This window comes from Sphaeramia orbicularis, chromosome 16, assembly GCF_902148855.1.
Source record: "Sphaeramia orbicularis chromosome 16, fSphaOr1.1, whole genome shotgun sequence".
Lineage (NCBI taxonomy): Eukaryota > Metazoa > Chordata > Actinopteri > Kurtiformes > Apogonidae > Sphaeramia > Sphaeramia orbicularis.
In genome coordinates this window covers 62,061,215-62,079,929 of record NC_043972.1, presented here as the reverse complement: position 1 = coordinate 62,079,929, position 18,715 = coordinate 62,061,215, and the positions used below count along the sequence as shown (strand labels likewise).

The 18,715-nt window shown below is 39.9% G+C and overlaps 1 protein-coding gene across 2 annotated transcripts in view; it reads left to right on the top strand.

The window, feature by feature from the left end:
• The first annotated feature begins 14,652 nt into the window (after positions 1–14,652).
• LOC115436122 (tropomodulin-4-like) overlaps positions 14,653–18,715 on the top strand; it is a 68,779-nt gene continuing 64,716 nt past the window's right edge. Inside the window, exon 1 of one of the 2 annotated variants that reach the window (XM_030158864.1) lies at positions 14,653–14,741. The gene's annotated coding sequence lies outside the window, so the exon portion shown is untranslated. The remainder of the gene's footprint in view (positions 14,742–18,715) is intronic. The other variant, XM_030158865.1, reaches the window with a different exon arrangement.

Below are 18,715 nucleotides of genomic sequence, written 5' to 3'. Positions count from 1 at the left end.
GCTGAACTCCACGTCAGTAATCCAGACGAAGGGTCGAACACACAGGTAAACGATGGAGGCTGAGGTACACAGGGGTAAGGCAGAAACAGAGTTGGATAATGAACCAGGTCACAACAGACGAGCAGGCAGAACAGGAACAGGCAGAACCGGTGGTCGGTAGACAAAACGGGTCACAACGGGCAGACAGACCGACAGGTAGTGATGGGACATTTGAAGCCGAGGCTTCAAGGCGGCACCGAGTAGAAAGGGGCATGTCAGACGAGGCCCCGCTTCGATGCTTGTGTCAGTTTGCTGAAAACCACGTGACCGATGACAAACGAGGTCACGTGATTGGTTCATTTTATGTGTCACTTTTCAAAATAAAAGCGGGAAGAACCGCGGCGCTTCGTGGTTGTAGGTTGGAGTGTGGTCAGCGCATTGTCAGTGGCAGAGATTGTAGCAGTAGTAGTAGTAGTCGTGGTAGTTGTAGGAGTAGTCGTGGTAGTAGTAGTAGTTGTAGTAGTTGTAGGAGTAGTAAGTAGTCGTGGTAATAGTAGTAGTAGTTGTAGGAGTAGTCGTGGTAGTAGTAGTAGTAGTTGTAGTAGTAGTTGTAGGAGTAGTCGTGGTAATAGTAGTAGTAGTAATAGTAGTTGTAGTAGTAGTTGTAGGAGTAGTAGGAGTAGTCGTGGTAATAGTAGTAGTAGTAATAGTAGTAGTAGTAGTAGGAGTAGTCGTGGTGGTAGTAGTAGTAGTACACTGAAAAAAAAATGGAGTGCCATTTACTTGAAAAAACCTAGGCAACAATTTCCACATAAAAATCCTTAGTAAATTTTACTTTGGAAATTCCTAAGTAAAAGTTACTTACTAGTAACAATTAATTAATCAAACATACTCAAGTAAATTTTACTTGAATATATATTCCTTTAACACAGATCCTTTGCTAGTAAATTTCACTTTAGAACACCTTTGCATGTTATTACAAAACCCCAGTAAATTATAATAATGTATTTCAGTTTATTTACCTTGCTTTTATTTACCTTATTTCATGAATTATTTAAGTAACATTAACACAATATTCAAAGTTTTTACCTCTTAAAAATTTAATTATATTTCACTCTTAATTTGTCTACTTTTTTACTTTAATTTTCTTAATTGAGGGCTTTAACAAATCATGAAATAAAACACAAAATAACTTTTTTTTTAAAAAACAGCATCTTTTATTTAACATAACCTCCTGCAAGAGGTAGTAAAAACTGTGTTTCCAAATGGACTTGAAAAACAATTAAAAGTTAGTTATTTTTTATTTTTTTTTATTACATTTGACCTAATTTATTTAACCTCTCAAGGTCTGAAGAGAACATACAAACCCTGGAAATGTAACTTTTAAGTGCAGTTACAGTGTCTATCAGAAGTGTGGACAGACTTTCTTATTCAATAGGTCAGGACAGAAACTGTTCCGGGCCCTGTCCCCACTCACATGAGAACACGTAAAGTAATGATCCCTGGAGGTAGAATCGGAGCTCTTGTGTGAGGATGTGCATGGATCAGAAAGGGCCCCCAGGAGTGAGCACAGTCCTCTGCAGCAGCCATGTGCTGATGTATTGAGGGAGAAAGTGTATCCACACTTTAGAGTGGCACTACACATCATTGGAATGACTACATATTCTTTTAGTATTTTAAAGTTAACTTTCAACAGTTCAATGTAACACTTCATAAAGTACAATTATTACACAATCCCCGCAGTCTGGTAATTGCTGCCATAACAAAACATACACTTTTTCAAAGCTGTCTCAGGCATAAAAGTGCCACAAAAATTATAAACTTTTACATTTTAATTAAGATATTTGAACTTTTTTTGTTCATCTTTTTAATTTCAGAAGATGTTGGGCAGAACATGTGTCCACTGAAAACTGAACAACAGAAGATAACAGTTGTACGTTTCCACTTCACAACAATACTACTTTTACAAATAGTTAATTATGTTATCAATTAAGCTTTCAACCCACTATGGATCAATTATGATGAGGGCTTATGTTATAGCAAGCTCCAGACACTGCTTAATGATATTGCACATAGTAACTAGAAAAGGGGAGTCATTTTGTAAAATGGCGCATCCTGAAAATGTTTAAGTAAACACCAATAACACTTCCTGTGTCGTGTCCTGTGAGTTGGGTGTCCGGTTGCGTTTCATGCCATGTTGTGCGTCATATTGTTGTGTTGTCTCATTTGTATGTTGTGTTTCATGTTGTTGTAGATCATGTTGTGTTGTCTCATTTGTATGTTGTGTTTCATATTGTGTTGTGCGTCATGTGATGTGGTCTCATTTGTATGTTGTGTTTTGCGTCATGCTGTGTTGTGTTGTATGTTGTGTTTCATGTTGTGTGTCGTATTAACCTCTTCTCATTATTAGCTAACATGTATTTACAGTGAAATACAAGTTAAACCCACTCACATGGAAACATTTATCTTAAAAGTTTTTTGTGTAAAGCCTGAACTCTGGGAGACATCTTCAGGACATCAAGCTCAAGAAAGACCTTCTGAAAAACTTCAAATGTGTATTTTAACTTAGGTGGATAACTCAAGTTCATGGCATAGATAAACCCCATGAGTAGAACGCAAGCCTTTACCACACTTCTGCAGTTGTCCAAAACCTCTTCTCCCTCGATGATGATCAGAACATTCGGACTGGTGTAGTCTTCCTTTGGTGTGTGGATGACAACAATCTTCATGACATGATGATCGGAGTCCTCTTTAATGACTTCTTTGCCGACATCCTGTCAAATCATGTGAATAAGTGGTCAAACATCAATCTGTGACACATTTATTTAAATAGTTCCTCAATATACAATAGGTCAGTCAGTTACAAGGATGAAGTGGCAAATTAGGCTAATGCACAAATAAAATGGTCAGAGCAAGACACTGATAAGTATTTACATAACTAATGATTCTAATTAGTTTATCTAAAGATAAGTTATGATGTAGTGATAATTGGAAAAAAAAAAAATTGATAATGAAATACAGGGTGGGAAGCAAAATTTACAATGAATTTAGTTGTTTTTTCTCAGCAGGCACTACGTTAATTGTTTTGAAACCAAACATATATTTATGTCATAATCATACCTAACACTATTATCCATACCTTTTCAGAAACTTTTGCCCATATGAGTAATCAGGAAAGCAAACGTCAAAGAGTGTGTGATTTGCTGAATGCACTCGTCACACCAAAGGAGATTTCAAAATAGTTGGAGTGTCCATAAAGACTGTTTAGAATGGAAAGAAGAGAATGACTATGAGCAAAACTATTACCAGAAAGTCTGGAAGATACTATTAAAGAAGAATGGGAGAAGTTGTCACCCGAATATTTGAGGAACACTTGCGCAAGTTTCAGGAAGCGTGTGAAGCAGTTATTGAGAAAGGAGGAGGACACATAGAATAAAAGCATTTTCTATTATGTAAATTTTCTTGTGGCAAATAAATTCTCATGACTTTCAATAAACTAAGTGGTCATACACTGTCTTTCAATCCCTGCTTCAAAATATTGTAAATTTTGCTTCCCCACCCTGTAATCTGCGACTGTGTGAAAACCCAAGAGGGCAATCATTTTAAACACAGCCATTTAATTATGCATTAAACAAAACACACCTATGACTGGATGGAAAAGTAAAACATATGGCTCTGGCTATGTGTGACGGCATAATATAAAGGTAGTCAGCTTATATAAAGGATAAATGTTGCTATATACCTTGCTAGTCAGGGTAGAGTAAAATGAAACATAAGACTGTCTTTTATTCAACCTCAACATGAAAAAAGTATATAGAGGTAAAGGTTTGCGTTTTAACATTCAAGATACAATACCAGTCAAAATGTCACTGTTACTGTAATTTAAATGCCAATTTCACACATTTTAATATTAACTTAATATTAACCCATAAAGACCCAGAGCAACTTTTGTATCAACTTCCAAAGAATTTTTTCTGCAAATATAACCTTTGTAAAGTTATTTATCACCATTTATTATACTATCCTCTGTATTTTGCTTTTTTTGTGCAAATCATGTATTTTTCTATATGTAAATCACGTTCATTAAATCTAAGAGTAAATTAAAAGGTTTATATATATATATGAAAAAAAAAAAAAAAAAACAGAAGAAAAAATTAGTTTTGCAGCAAAATCTCTCATTAACTGAACCCAGTGTGTCCATCCACTGTCATTGATCCAACTCCATGGGCTTTACTGGTGAATCAATGCTGTAGAAGATGGCGGTGTTTCCACGGTAACTACGGAGCCTCTGAACGTCCAAATATGGTCATATCTGATGACCATGAAAAGAGGAATAACTGTATATTACACCAATTATTTACATGCATTGATAGAATTAAGATTTTAAATCAGCAGATATTTTGTTGTCGATAGTGGCTGTTTGAGTCTTTATGGGTTAATTAAACTGACATAAAAAAAAAATCCTGCATGAAGGGCATGAGTGATGTATCTGTAAAAGCTTAGCATACATAGATTAGATTACTGAATTAGATAAAAAGACACATCTAGAGTCAGGGTAATCATCAGGAAATTTACCTGGTAATCTTTGACGAGTTCCTCCCCGGACTCTCCAAGGAACTCCATCAAGCAGCGGATGATGACCTCTCTTCTGCCTTCTGTGTCTTGCTGAGAGACATAAGTATATTGCAGATATGTGTCTTCTTACACAAATTGATAGCTATTGATTTTGGAAAACTGCAAATCTAAAAAATTCAACAGAAAATGTTTTTTTTATAAGGAAGTAAGAAGAAACAGTCATGATTTTTTTGAATAGAGACACTTCTGTTGAGTTTCTAAAACATACTTTAAAACATTATACATTTTACCTGGCTGACTGAGTTCAGCATGAGTCTCATTTTGGTGCCTGCAACCCCACCCTTTGTCTGAAATACTTCCAGGAGTTTGGCAGTGTACATGTCCAATGCTGACAAAAATGTGCGCTCCAGAGGAATTGTTGTTATCCTTCTGAACTCCTCTTTGATCTGAAACAAGACGACAAAAATACAATATGACTGAGACACAATAGTACAATAATTCTCTCAGTATGTAATACTGAGCAGCAAAACAAGCGACAACATTCAAAATGTATTTAGTTTAACCATTTGTTCAAAAATGTTTTCATACTACAGGTTGCAAAAACTTGTTAATTATCTTTCAGCCTGCAAAATGACAATATTCCAACAATGGGGTAAAGAAATAAGAACTGGATTTACCTGATTTTCACAGAACAGAGTAGGCCATCGCTCCATAAGGTCTTGAACTGCAGGGCATTTCTTGACAATTTCTATCCTTCGATAGGAAAAAGACTTTTCCATTTTTGTAGCAATGACACTGTCATTGTTCTTCTTTTTTACTTCTTTCAGCAACTCCAGTCTCTCTTTCTCTAATGTGTCTTCAGTCTCACCTAATGGCAGTGGTGGCAGATAGTTGACTTCAGCTTTCTTCGGCCTTTTGATGCCTTTTTGGGATGGCTCATCATTAGACCTTCTTTTGAGTGAGTTTATCTCCAGCTCTGGAATGGCTAATGGTCGACTTCTTAATTTTGTTCGATAATTGCCCATCTTATATTTGATCCTCTGTTGCCAACCATATAATCCATTAAAAGAACCTGGCTCTTTGAGGCATGGGTACTTCTCTACTAAGGCTTCTACCACAGCTAAAACTTGAAGCCCAGTTGGGTATGCGGTATAGCAAAATATTGCCTCTGCTAGCCTCTCAAGTATGCTACTTGTCACTTTTGTACTGTTCAGCAGCGTACCATCCTTTTCATAAGCTTGATTTCCTGCTTCCAGCACAAGGGCAACATCATATGAAAATGAAGGTATTTCAAACTTAGCTGGCCATGGCTGAGACCTGTGTGATGGTGAGCTTTCATCTGAGGAGGACAACAGGAGTGTGTCGTGAGATCCAGATGAGTGGGAGGAACTTGCATAAGGTGATTCAAGTTCTGGACATTCACTTAGAGTTAGGACAACTGGTTCAGTCATTACAAGCTTTAGTGTAGCCTTGTCCTGTACTTCCTCAGTGGATCCCAGAGTGACAAACTGGCCACCAAAGTCCATGTCTTCATACATCAACGTAAATTTTCCTGGAATATGAAATGTCTCTTGAATATGATCATGAAGGTCCTCAAGTTTACTAGGGATGCCTGATGGTAAAATCAGTTTGCGAATGTCATCATCTCCCAAAATGATACGAAGCTTTGCAGGAATAGCCATCTCTGCAGGCAGAAGCTGTCTCTGAAATATAGAAATAAAGAATGAATCAGCTTGAAGTAAATACTGCTCAAATTAATGCAACAATTGTTGTCGTCATGCCATTCCTAAAAAGGAAGGCAAATATGGTGCTTCAAGGTTACTAGTCGTCTTCCTGCTAGGGTATAAGCAGCCAAAGGATAAGTATCTGGAAGATTTCTTTGTTCAAGTAACTGCACACTGCCTGTGTTCTCCAACTCATAGCTCCTAAAGTGCTCATGGTACCATGCGTTTTGTTGTCTGACAAAAAAGATCAGCTTGTCACAAACCAACAATATCTGTAACACCTCTGCAAAGTCAGGCAATCCTGCGGTGGATCCACAACATATCAGCATTCCTACTGCATAGCTAGTGCCTAAAAAGCTAACATTATTTGTAATATGTAGTGCTGTAACAGCTGGGAACCTACACCTCACCAAGTCTTGCAGGTCATCCTTAAGTACATCTAAAGAGACCTTAGTTGTTTTTGTGACCCAGAGTGATGGTTTGGGAGCATGCGATTGATGGTATGCAATCATGAGCTGGTGCTTGTTTGCAAGCGACAGCAAAATGTTCCTGAAACAGCCAGTTTGCCTGACAACTCTTTTGAAAAAGCTATGTTTAGCCTCAAATCTCATTGTCCAGCAGGCAGCTACAGGGCCAAATTCTTCAATCAGCTGAGGGTAGTGCTCAAGGAAGTGATGCTTTGGTAGGAGCTTTTCTTCAGGGAAAGCTTCAAGGAACCTGCTTCGATGCTCTGAAATGACACTGTCAAGATGACAAACGCTTTCCATCGTATGGACTGGGGACATGACAAGATCAACAGTGTCTTTCAATGTCATCAGCATCTGCCATACAGGCTCATGTTCAGGTACTTTTAAACCTATTATCAGAGGCAACAGACGCAACAAGCACCAGTTCTCATGTGCATTGCCTCCTATTGATCTCCGTGTGGCAAAATTAGCTGGAACTAGATGAGGGCGATTTGTTTTGTCACTCCACTTGTAGGGGAACTCACAAATGGCATTATTGAGTTCCATAAGAGAAAAATATTTCTTTTTGATCATGACATCAAATGACAATGCCAACTCAACTGGAATAATGCCTTCAAGAAGGTCATGTAAAACATCTGGAGGGTAACCAGATGTTACATGAAAGTAATCAAGTTTTTCAGACAGTGGACACTGTTTTTTCACACCATAGCAGTGAGTTAGATTTGGACTGGACAGAGCTGTCTGAACATGGAGGGTATGCTGTTCTTTAGTTCTCCGTGGGAAGAACCCACATCTTACTTCTTTTAACTGAAACTCAGATCGATCCCCAAGACAAAACCGGCAGATGTATGATCCTGTAAAGCTTTCGACAAATCCTGCCACAGAATGGGCACCCAAATTATCAGCTACCACACTAACCACAGTGCCTTTAATGACTTTTCCAAAACCTGGGAAAAAAAGACCATCTTTCTCCAAGCTTTGAAGGTCAGTTAACAGTGGCTCTAAAACTCTCTGGAATCCAAACTGCTTTGTGTCTTCTGCTTTACACAGAACAGCAAGATAAATAGATGTCAATGCTGATCGCAGTTGTGCTGGAATGTTTTCCAACACCCAATACACAGCTGTAACTTTGTGCTTTTTTCGCGATGTCCCAAGGGGATTACACACCTCAAAGTCATCAATGTACAGAATGAGACCAATTCTGTCATCACCTGCAGAAAAAAACTCATTGCTCTGATAGTGAGCTCCATCATGAAATGTCTGGTACTGTGGAAACTTTTTAGTATTTCTTTCACATCCAAATGCCATTTGCTGAGTCTTATTGTTCAAAACCTGCAACAAGGACTGCAATATTGGCACATACTGGAACGTTTTACCCTCGTTTTTATCAAGTATGTACTCCTCAGGTTCGACAACAGAAAAATGTTTCTTCATGTATTCTCGTCTCTTGTATGATGTAGTAAAAGGCCCATGTAACCCCAAAGCTGTACTTACTGGGTGTGTCTCACAAAGATTTTTTACCAAATCTGAGAGAACAGCTGAATCCAGTTGACAGTTATGGCTTTTCAAGGTGGACTCAACCACATCTCTTAACACTGGACCAGATGCACTGTTGCATATGAACTGAAGCTCGTCAACTATTTCATCAATACACTTATTTGGCACATTGAAAGTACTTTCCAACTTCAAAAAGAGCTGACCAAACAATTTCTTTATGTCTGGAGATAAGTCCTGTGGTTGCTCATCCAAAGGCTCAGGGCCATTCTGTACATAGGTCTCAGCCTGAGGACCAGCTAGCTCAGAGTGCTTTTGTAAGACTTCATTTTTAAAGTCTTCGTGTGAATGAGGAGTGTGTTTTCTGTGTCTATGAGTAGCAAATGTAGAATAAATGTTTGTGCTAAAGTCACAGTTTTTAAAGACACATGTAACCATTTCAAATCTTCTTAGGTGGCTGCCAAGATGCTCAAAATATTGCCTCTCTGAAGTTAAATAATTAGAACTGCACAGTAGACAACTAAATGACATGACTTCCCTTTGGGGCAACAATTCCAAATGCTGTCTAGATAAATGAGTCCGAAGGGTATTAAATGTGTTGAATGAACATGGGCAATCAGCGTAAAGACAAGGGACTGACTGGCTACGACCACAATTTCCATGTTTTAGCCTGTAGTGTTTTAATAATCCTATTCTATTGTCTGATTCAAAAGTACATAGTTTACATTTCCATCCCATGCCATAGCACCTGGAAAATAAATTCAACATGTAAAATTAAACCATGATAGTGTACATGAAAATTTTAACATTAAGATAAACCCCTAAAATCATACCTTGGGTAAACTGTTGAGATCAAATTGTTGGCTATTCAGCGTTCTTTAATCTGTGAAATATAGAGAGAATTTGTTATATAAAACAAGCACATGAAAATGTCAACTTTGGCTTTGGGAAATTAGTTTTCCCCTGCTTTTGTTAACCACACAAAGCAAAACATAGCAGAATAACCAACAAATAAAATAATTGTGTGTCATACTTCTGATAATTAGTCTACTCTATCACACCACTATTTTAACATCTAGCAATCTCTTCCAAATCAACATTAAAAAAGAGTGAATTAAACAGTGAGTTGGACGAATTCCTGAAAAAAATGCTGTCAGACACATGTTTGTAGATTTGTTGTGATTCTGGGCTTATTAAGTTGTTATTTTACGATCCCACTCACTTGAAATCTAATTGGGCAGCAGGTGTCCCCTGGACCGACATGAGACCACTACTTTACAGTAACATGCAGAGGCACAGGCATTGAACACAACTGAGACTAAACCTAGCAAGTAGCAACTGAAAACAACTTGTATGATAACAAAATAGAACTAGTCGGTTCCTGAATCACCCGGGTTAATGATTAAAATCTTCGTATTGAATCATGAAATCAGGAGACCGAGGTCTCCATTAATCTGGATGAGTCCTCTCGCTAGATGATGCTAACACAACTGTGAACACAACGCGAGTTAGCGGACTCACGGAAAGACAGCGCATTTAGATGGTTCGGATGAAACAGTTCCCTGACTCAGACTTGCATGAACTCCGTCCAGTCGGCTAAATCGGGTCACTGATTCCACGGCTCACGGTAAACAAGACGGACTATTGATGATGTGTTCACTGACTTCACTCCAGTCAAGTAAATCTAAGGTAAATGTAAATGCAAGTCAAATATCGCAATAAACAAGTGGTTAAACACACTGGTGGTCATTACAAGGTTGATGTACTTTATGCACATATGATGATGATGATTATTATTAGTTTTTTAAATCAATATCATATTTTTATTAATATGTCATTAATATATTAGTTTTTACTCCTCGGCCAAAGGGGTATTGTAATCATTTTTGTTGTCTGTCCGTCCATTCTGGCCGAGCGGCATTAGCAGCACATTATTTTATAGACTAGTAATGCAGCATATTTTTGTAAGCAAAAAGAACAACTGTGGTTATGTTATCATAATTAAAACTGAAAACCTAGCCACAAACATTCAAACTTGTCGCCACAAGCACCACGTGTATTTTCGGTAACTAGCTAGCAGGCTAAACTGGTCAGCTATTGCTAATAAGTAAGTATTCGTTATTCACACAGATTGTATCTCATCAAACAAGACACTAAAGAGTAAATTATGCACATAACTCACCTCTATGGCTCCACATCCACGAATTAGCCGTAAATCAGCAACAAAACCGGTCACAGTCTGTCCTGTGGTTCTTCGGGTTTTTCAAATCTCAGACTGAAAGTAGAAAAAGAAAAAGGGCGCAAAGTTTCCTCTGACGTCACTCCCAGGGTTACTTCTGTTATCTGAGCAAATTTCACTTAGTTTTGTCAGGTTGTGCAGTCAATTCAGGAGTTAAGTAAATATTAATTAGTATTAGTTGTAAAATTTACAAAACAAATAGAGAATTTATAATTAAGATCAAATACCAAGTAACACATTAAATAAAAAGACATTTTAAAGTAAAATAATTAATTGATAATTTCTTGTAGATTTTAAACAAAAATCTAGGTAATAATTGCAGGGCCAAAAAAAATTTTTTTCAGTGTAGCAGTCGTGGTAGTGATACAAGAAGTAGCATTACTGAAAATGGAGCCATCAAGAAAGAGGAAAACCTCTCCTGTCTGGGAATTCTTTGAAATGGCTGCTCACAACAAGGTTTGTATAATGTTTGTGTACATTGTTATTTAATTGTATGTGTATCATCAGATGACTGTGTTAATTATATTGCACATTTATGTTTGTTAGGTGAGGTGTTTGCTGTGTGACAGAGAGCTCGTACAACAACAATACCTCATCAATGCTCAGGCATTATCGAGCAATACATGAGAATGCACAGTCTGCAAACACACCAGACACCAGCCAAAGTATTATCTGTTTTTCATTATTCAAATCATAGTGTGTGTACCATATATTATTGTATCATATTAATTGTTTGCACTTTATTATTATCATCACAGGTTCCAGAAAGCAAATTCTGGATGAGGCTGTGGTCAACCTGGTCATAAAAGACTCGCAGCCATTTTCAGTAGTGGAAGATGTGGGGTTTAGGGAGCTCATCCATTTGTTGGATCCCAACTATGTTCTCCCTACTAGAAAGGTGTGTATGGGTTTAATAACAAGTCAATGTATTCATAAGTATCTTCACTAACTGAAATGAATAAACCCCAGGCATTGAAGAAGATGGTGGGTGAGAGATACAACAAAGCCAAGGAAAAGGCCACAGAAGAGATTCAGAATGTGTCTGCTGTTAGCTTGACAGCAGATATGTGGACATCAATGAATATGGAGGCCTACCTGGCCATCACCTGCCACTTCATTGATGAGAATGACAAACTGGGCACTGTGTTGCTTGGAATGGAGCATTTCCCTTCAAGTCACACAGCTGAGAATTTAGCACAAGTGGTGCGTACCCACATGGAAGAGTAGGGGATTACCAATAAAGTGAAATGCCTTGTTACGGACGCTGCATCAAATATGATTGCATGTGCTAAAGCTTTGTAAATCAGACATTCTATCTGCATTTGCTCATGCACTGAATTTGCTAGTCCGCAAATCATTTGATCAGATCCCCGCCCCTCTGTGAAATTCGTACAAAAGCCGAAAAAATTGTCACATATTTCCGCACAAGCACCACAGGTAAGGGAGAAACTGGATGGGCTTCAGTTACAGATGGGAGGAACAGGCACAAAAGCTAGTGATTGAAGTGGACACACTGGAACAGCACATACCTCATGTTGGAACGTCTGTTTCAACTGAGAGAGCCAGTGGCAGCAGCCCTGGCAACACTGAGAACAGACATAACCCCCACTGACTTCTCAGGAACATCAGACAATAGAGCAGTGTTTGCCCATATTGTCCCCATTTAATCAGGCAACAGTGGAGCTCTCAGAAGAGAGAAGGGTATCAATTTCAAAAGTTATACCCTTGATGAAGATGCTGTGTCATACAGTGCTTGCTAAGTCTGAGCATCTTAGTAATGATGTGGCAAGGGTGCTCTCTGATAACCCTTTAAGGCGTATCAGAGAAAATGTGGCAGGCAATGAATCTTTAAGCGTCATGACAATGGCCACTATACTGGACCCAAGGTTCAAAACCCTTGGATTCCTCAGCCAAAATAAGGCACAAGAGGCAGTACGGCGGCTGAAGGCTGAATGTTCTGTCATGATTGGAAACAGTGAAGCTGTTCAACTGCCAGGTCCATCAGAGGCAGCTGAAGGTACCAGCAGCTCTGGTAGGTTTTCATTCTGTGCAAATTGCTATTGCTGTTGACATATTACTACTGCTGTTTGTTGCCCATAAGTGTCTATATGATTATTTCTAACCAGTGATTTAACTATTTTTAGGTGAACTGTGGTCTCTGCTGGATGCCACAGTGGATCAGAAAAGACGAAGCTCAAATGCCACAGCAGATGCCACTGTAGAAGTGGAGCGGTACCTGGCTGAAAATAACTTGAGAAGAAATGAGGATCCACTGGAGTATTGGCATACACAAAAACATGTGTATCCTCATTTATACCACCTGGCACTAAGGTTCCTGTGCTCACTAGCATCATCAGTGCCTTGTGAGAGGGTGTTCTCTAAGGCTGGAGAGGTTATCAGCAAAAGGAGGAACCGCCTCAAACCAGAAACTGTGTAAAAAGTCCTGTTTTTAAATAAAAATTATTAACCCCCCCCAGAAAAACACATATACTGCACTGTGTCCCTACACAAGCATTGCACTCCTAACACACAATAACACCAAATACTTTGAATAAATAATGGGTCCATGACAAAGAAAAGCACAACTAACAATGATAATCACACTGATAGCCAGGGTCACTTTGGGTGCAATTCATTATTAGGAATAAAATGGGCTGAAGACATAGCAGTATTACAAAGTATGTAAAGTAGACTTTCTTGTTATGTATGTGGGTTCAACAAATATCTTTATTATGAAAACATTGTATATACAGCAATAGTTTGTTAGTTTTTCACTCTATTTGAATAATTTCGCTGTCACAGTTTAACTCTACCAGCAGATGTCACTAGTGAGCACTAAATGAAGCTTCGAGTAATGAACCTTTGAGCAACACAATGTGTTGGAAAGCCTCATTGCTTCAGGAAGCTTCATTTGGCCATCACTAATGACAGGAGCCAAAAACGCTGGTGAGTAAACACACGAGTGTAGCAAACAAACTGGGGAAGACAGAGGGGAAGACACAGGGTTTAAATACACAAGAGGGAGGGGAAGACAATTAGACACAGGTGGAACACATCAGGGTGGAGACACATAATCAGACACAGGTGAAACAATCAAGGAGGGGAAGTAAAGACACCAGACAAGACACATGAGGGAAACTGAACAAAATAAAACAGGAAATGACAGACAACACAGACAAGACAGACACATCCAGACACAGTCTGGAAGCCGACATGACACACACATAGATCCTCAGCAAAGAATAAAGAGCCAAGTGCTTCACCAGTGCAAAATGCACTTAAATATAATTATCAGGTGACGTTATTAAGCAAGATGAAGTTAGATTATTAACATTATAGAAAGCACTTCACAGTCAAAGGTGGTTCCGGAAAATAAATTATGAAAAGGGTAGAAGTATAGAGAAAATACAGCACAGAGCAGATGAATCTTGACAAAGAGTGGCCTAATACATGTAAAGAATGATTTATATGATTAATAGAGAATAGGCCTGAATTAACTGAATTAATGAAGAGTCATTTGTGAAGAGTGATTGAAAAGTGAAATGATTTTGATCTAAAAAACTATTTAGTTTTGGAATAAATTTAAATTAAGTTTAATGTTGCAACAGTTCAAACAAATTCTGCTTCACAAATATTTTTGTGTTTAGTTTTCTACTAAATTCTATTGTCATATGTGTCTGTGTTAGTGGTTTGTGGGACCTTTTCTCATCTTGTTCTAGTGTTCCACTCAAGGGGGAACTGATCCAGAAGAAGGACTCTGCTCTGGTGTTCTGGTGCACAGAGGAAGTGATTTGGAAGGAACTAACTACCAAGGAATGGTCCTGAAGACGGGGCAACAGCTCATGGGTAGGATGTGTTCTTTTCTTTTTCTTTTTTTTGCACAGTCACTGTACTTGTGGCATAAAACCACCAGATGTCAGCACTGAGCCCATGTGTGGTGTGACTGATGAGTCCACACCACACTACCCCCCTTCTCTCTCTCTCTCTCTCTCTTTCTCTCTCCCCCCCTCTATTTCTTTCTATCTGTCTGTCTTTCATCCCCTCCCCTCTGACTTCAACTCACACCAAAATAATAACCAAAAAAAAAAAAAAATGCTGACTTCTCAAAGTGCTCCTTGTATGCCTGTCTCAGCACAGCAACCCTGAAGAGAGAGAGAGAGGGAGAGAGAGGGAGGGGGGTGGGGTGGGGTGAGGGCAGGGCTTGATGTTCAGCCTGTGCCTTCTTGTTGAACCAAAGGGCTTCAGCTCTGTGCTTCTGTGAAGGTAGGTGGCTGCCTGCTTCCTTTCCCTTCTCTCCCTTCTCTTGCTTTTCCTTCCTTTCCTTCCCCTCTGCTGCTCTCTGTCTATGTCTCGGTGTTTTGTTTTGTTCTGTTTTTTTTTTTTTTTTTTTTTGGGGGGGGGGGGGGTCCTGCTGGCATGAGGGGGTTACCCAGGATTCAGGAGTGTCTTTAAAGTTGCAGACATTAGTGTAGACATGACTGAACTGTAAATGTTACAGAACTCTGGATCTGTGTAGAATTCATGCAGTGTGATCTCCTGGTAGTCTAATGTGTTCTTAATGTGATACTTGACTGAATTTCAAATTTAATGACTGAAATTAATTTCAACTTAACAGAGTTTTTTTCAAAGGCTGTTTCTACTGCATAGAGACAGCGGGAAACTGCGCTGCTGTCACTCAGATGGAGCTATCAGAGCGGAATGTGGAAGAGTTAAGCTGTCCAATAGCTGTCCATGCTGGGGACTTAATTCATCCGAAGGATTAGGAGATGTGTCAGGGGGCTGTGGACTGTGACACCAGGGAGGAGATCTGAGGCCACCCTTCTAACTGTAGGGAGTTTCAGACTTTAATATCCAGTTTGTATGAAAGCCTAACCCTCAGGCTAAGGTTAAGGGTATTTGAGCCAGAGCTGCAGTCCAGTAGATTGTATTTCAGCCACATGCTAAACACAGAAAGTTCTCATTTGCTCAGGTCATCCTTCTTGGAGGTTTTCTAGGTTCAACTGGACTAGTTTTGCTCTTTTGAAAATGTTTTGTCTCTCAGCAAGAGACTTCTTCAGTTCCAATTGTTGGTGGGGAAAAGTGTGGATCTAATGAAGTCTTCTTCCTGCATTTGGGCCTTAAACTTCTGGTGTTCCAAACCTAAAGTAGACCTTATACTTCTGGTGTTCCAAACCTAAAGTAGACCTTATACTTCTGGGTTCCAAACCTAAAGTAGACCTTATACTTCTGGTGTTCCAAACCTAAGTAGACCTTATACTTCTGGTGTTCCAAACCTAAAGTAGACCTTATACTTCTGGTGTTCCAAACCTAAAGTGGGCTGTTTGTGACCTGGTGGTGCAGGTTATGTTCTGTGCTACTGGACTGATTTGGTCGTTACAGTGGAAGACAATCTTGCTCTTGATGAGAGAAACATGTGTTACTGGTCTGGCTGTTCACTCCTCCCAGTGTGATGTGAAGTAGCAACCCAAGTCCAGGAGGATCGACACGGCTGGGAGTAGCTGACTTGTGAAGCTAAAATTAAGCTGAAGGCTGATGTGGAATGTTACACTTGGGGCGGTAAGAAGTAGAGGAGTTGACCCCAAGGATGGTGACAAATCTGCTGAGCTGCTAGAAGAACAGTGACCTGCTGCTGGACACTTAGAAAAAGAAAACAAGTCCATTCACTGCTGCATCCACAGAGAACTAAAGGCAAAGAAATGAAGGCAAAGCTGAGAGAAATGACTTCAGAGTTTATTTTTCTGCTCCAATCGAAGCAAACCTCCTGGCACAGAAGCAGACTGTAAATCACTATCAGGCATTTATGAGTGCATAACCTTTGTCACATTGAAACTGAAACCCGTCTAATGGTCCTTGACTTAATAAAACACACTGTAACTCCCTCCTGTTGTTGGGCCCTGTAGGGTCCCACAGTTTGATTTAACCGAGGATTTATTTGTTGAGATTCGATGGATAAGAAATGATGAAAGTTACATTCAGTGGATCATGGTTTCATTTGGAATTAGCCTACAAACTGAATCCTTTCCTCAGAAGAGTCCGCTCTCAATTTCTGCTGAAAAATGGAGATGACAGACAGATATTCCATTGGTTTTAATGAACTGACACTCCATAGAGCAGATTAACAGTATTCCTACAGACTTAGGCCTAGTTTACACCACAGCGCTCTGGGATGAACACGACAAAATATTTGATCAGATGTACCTTTTGTTTAGACGGCAACAGCGTTTTTGGGGGTTGAAAATGCAAAAAAGTGAAACCACCTTCCAGAGTGGAAATCTTAAAAACGCTCCACTCTGGCATCACCATCTAAAAGGTTGAAAACACAAAACTGTGTTTTCTCCTCCTGTAGAGTTTCCATCACAGGCACATTCCCGTACAGGAAAACAACAGCATGTGGGATTATTTCCCTGTGACGGACCTGCAAGTTGAACTAGCCGCTCTAATTTACATCTAAGAATTGTTCAGCAATTGTCACAAACCTTATAGAGAGTAGTGTTCCGTTTCCTGTTTTGTGATTGTGCGTTGCCCTAGGAGAGAACAGGAAGAGCAGTAGAAGGGTTCACCCTAACCCTAACCCTAAGGCGCTTGGCCTGGGGGGTGCTGTTGCCACCTGGTGTGTATAATATATTGATAAATAGGACATTTCAGACACTTTTGCGTGTTTGTCTGCATGCAGATTTCCCCCCCAAAACGTGGAATTAAATGTAAGAATGCAACATCACTTTAGTGTTTTGGGTTCAGATGGTTGCCATCTAAACGTCGCCTTAATCTGCAGGGACACGTGTAGGAGCTCAACACGAGCTGGGGGCCGGTGGTGCATTTAGGGCTCCTTCTGTAGGTCTTATTAGAGACTAGCTGAGAACATGCATCACTTATACCAGATCATTATTATTAGTTTGTGATGATGTAGCCTTTTATACTATCAGCCAGAAAATGGCCCTGTGTTTTCACATCATTGTTAAATGACTGAAGAGAGTGGGTTTGTCACACCCTCATAGGAGACCAAAGCCATTCAGAAACAGTAAATGAGCTGTTGTTTCAGAAGCTGGTGTTTTTTTGTTTTTTGTTTTTTTTTTTGTTTTTTTTCTTTTTCTTTTCTTTTCTGGGCTCAGCTGGTCTGTACCAATAAGGCAGCAGCCCACACCAGCTGTACTCCCAGTCATCATTGCCCATTTTTCTGACACCTTTGCTTGTGTATCCTCTTTTATTTGGACATTTTACCAGGGAGTATCTCACACTACTTTTTTTTTTGTTTGTTTTTTTCTACTTGTCTTGTCCAGCGTCCTAACAGCAGAATGGTAGTATGGTTCCTTTTGGTGCTGAACAAATTTGCTTTGCAAAGGTTAACTTCATAAAGTATATGAAGCGCCCTTTGATATTCTACTGTGTTTATTATGAGTTTTGTTGAACCACATTTCGCTGCCGGACCTGACATGGGGGGTGGGAGTGGGGGTGGGGGGGTAGAAGAAGGGGAGAGAACAAGAGAGAAGAAGGTGGAGAAGACCCTCACAAGAAAGTATCAACAATACAAACAGCAACAACCATGGAGACAATTCTAATGGAAACAATAACTACAACCAGAACTGAGTAAACTGGGCAGAAGAGAGAGAAGAAAACAAAACAAACAAAACTACAAAAAAAAAAAAAAAACACAACAATGAGATACATAAGACCTATGAAATGAAGAATATAAGAAAGCATGAACAAAATGTCGTGTACCACGTTTGCATAAATAATACCTATAACAAATAACACCAGAAACAAATCCACACATCAGTTGTTCACATTCATCTGCTGTGACAGAGTGAACCAGGCAAACAGACTGAGGTGAAGAACACACACATGCAACCGCAACCGCCCCCCCTCCAAGGATCAGGGACCGACCCAGAGGGCCCCAAGACCCGGCCATCCAGCAGACGCCACAGAGAGGGGGGATCCAGCCCCCCCCCCCCACACCAAGAGGCAACAGTGTGCCCTCCCCGAAGATGGTTGAGGGAGGCCCCCACCAGAGGCCCCACAGCAGCCGAGCACAGGCCCTGGAGGCCAGGGACGCCAGCCGCCCCCCCCCCCCCCCCCCCCCCCGCCGGGGGCCGGCCACCCAGAGGCAGGTGAGGGGCTGGTCCCCGAGCCCCATGAGCCAGGAGCACCTGTCTCCCCGGGCAGGGGGTCCCGCTGGTTGTTTGTTAACAGTCATTACCCACATTTTCAAGCTAGTCATTATGGAGATGGTGCTACAAGTT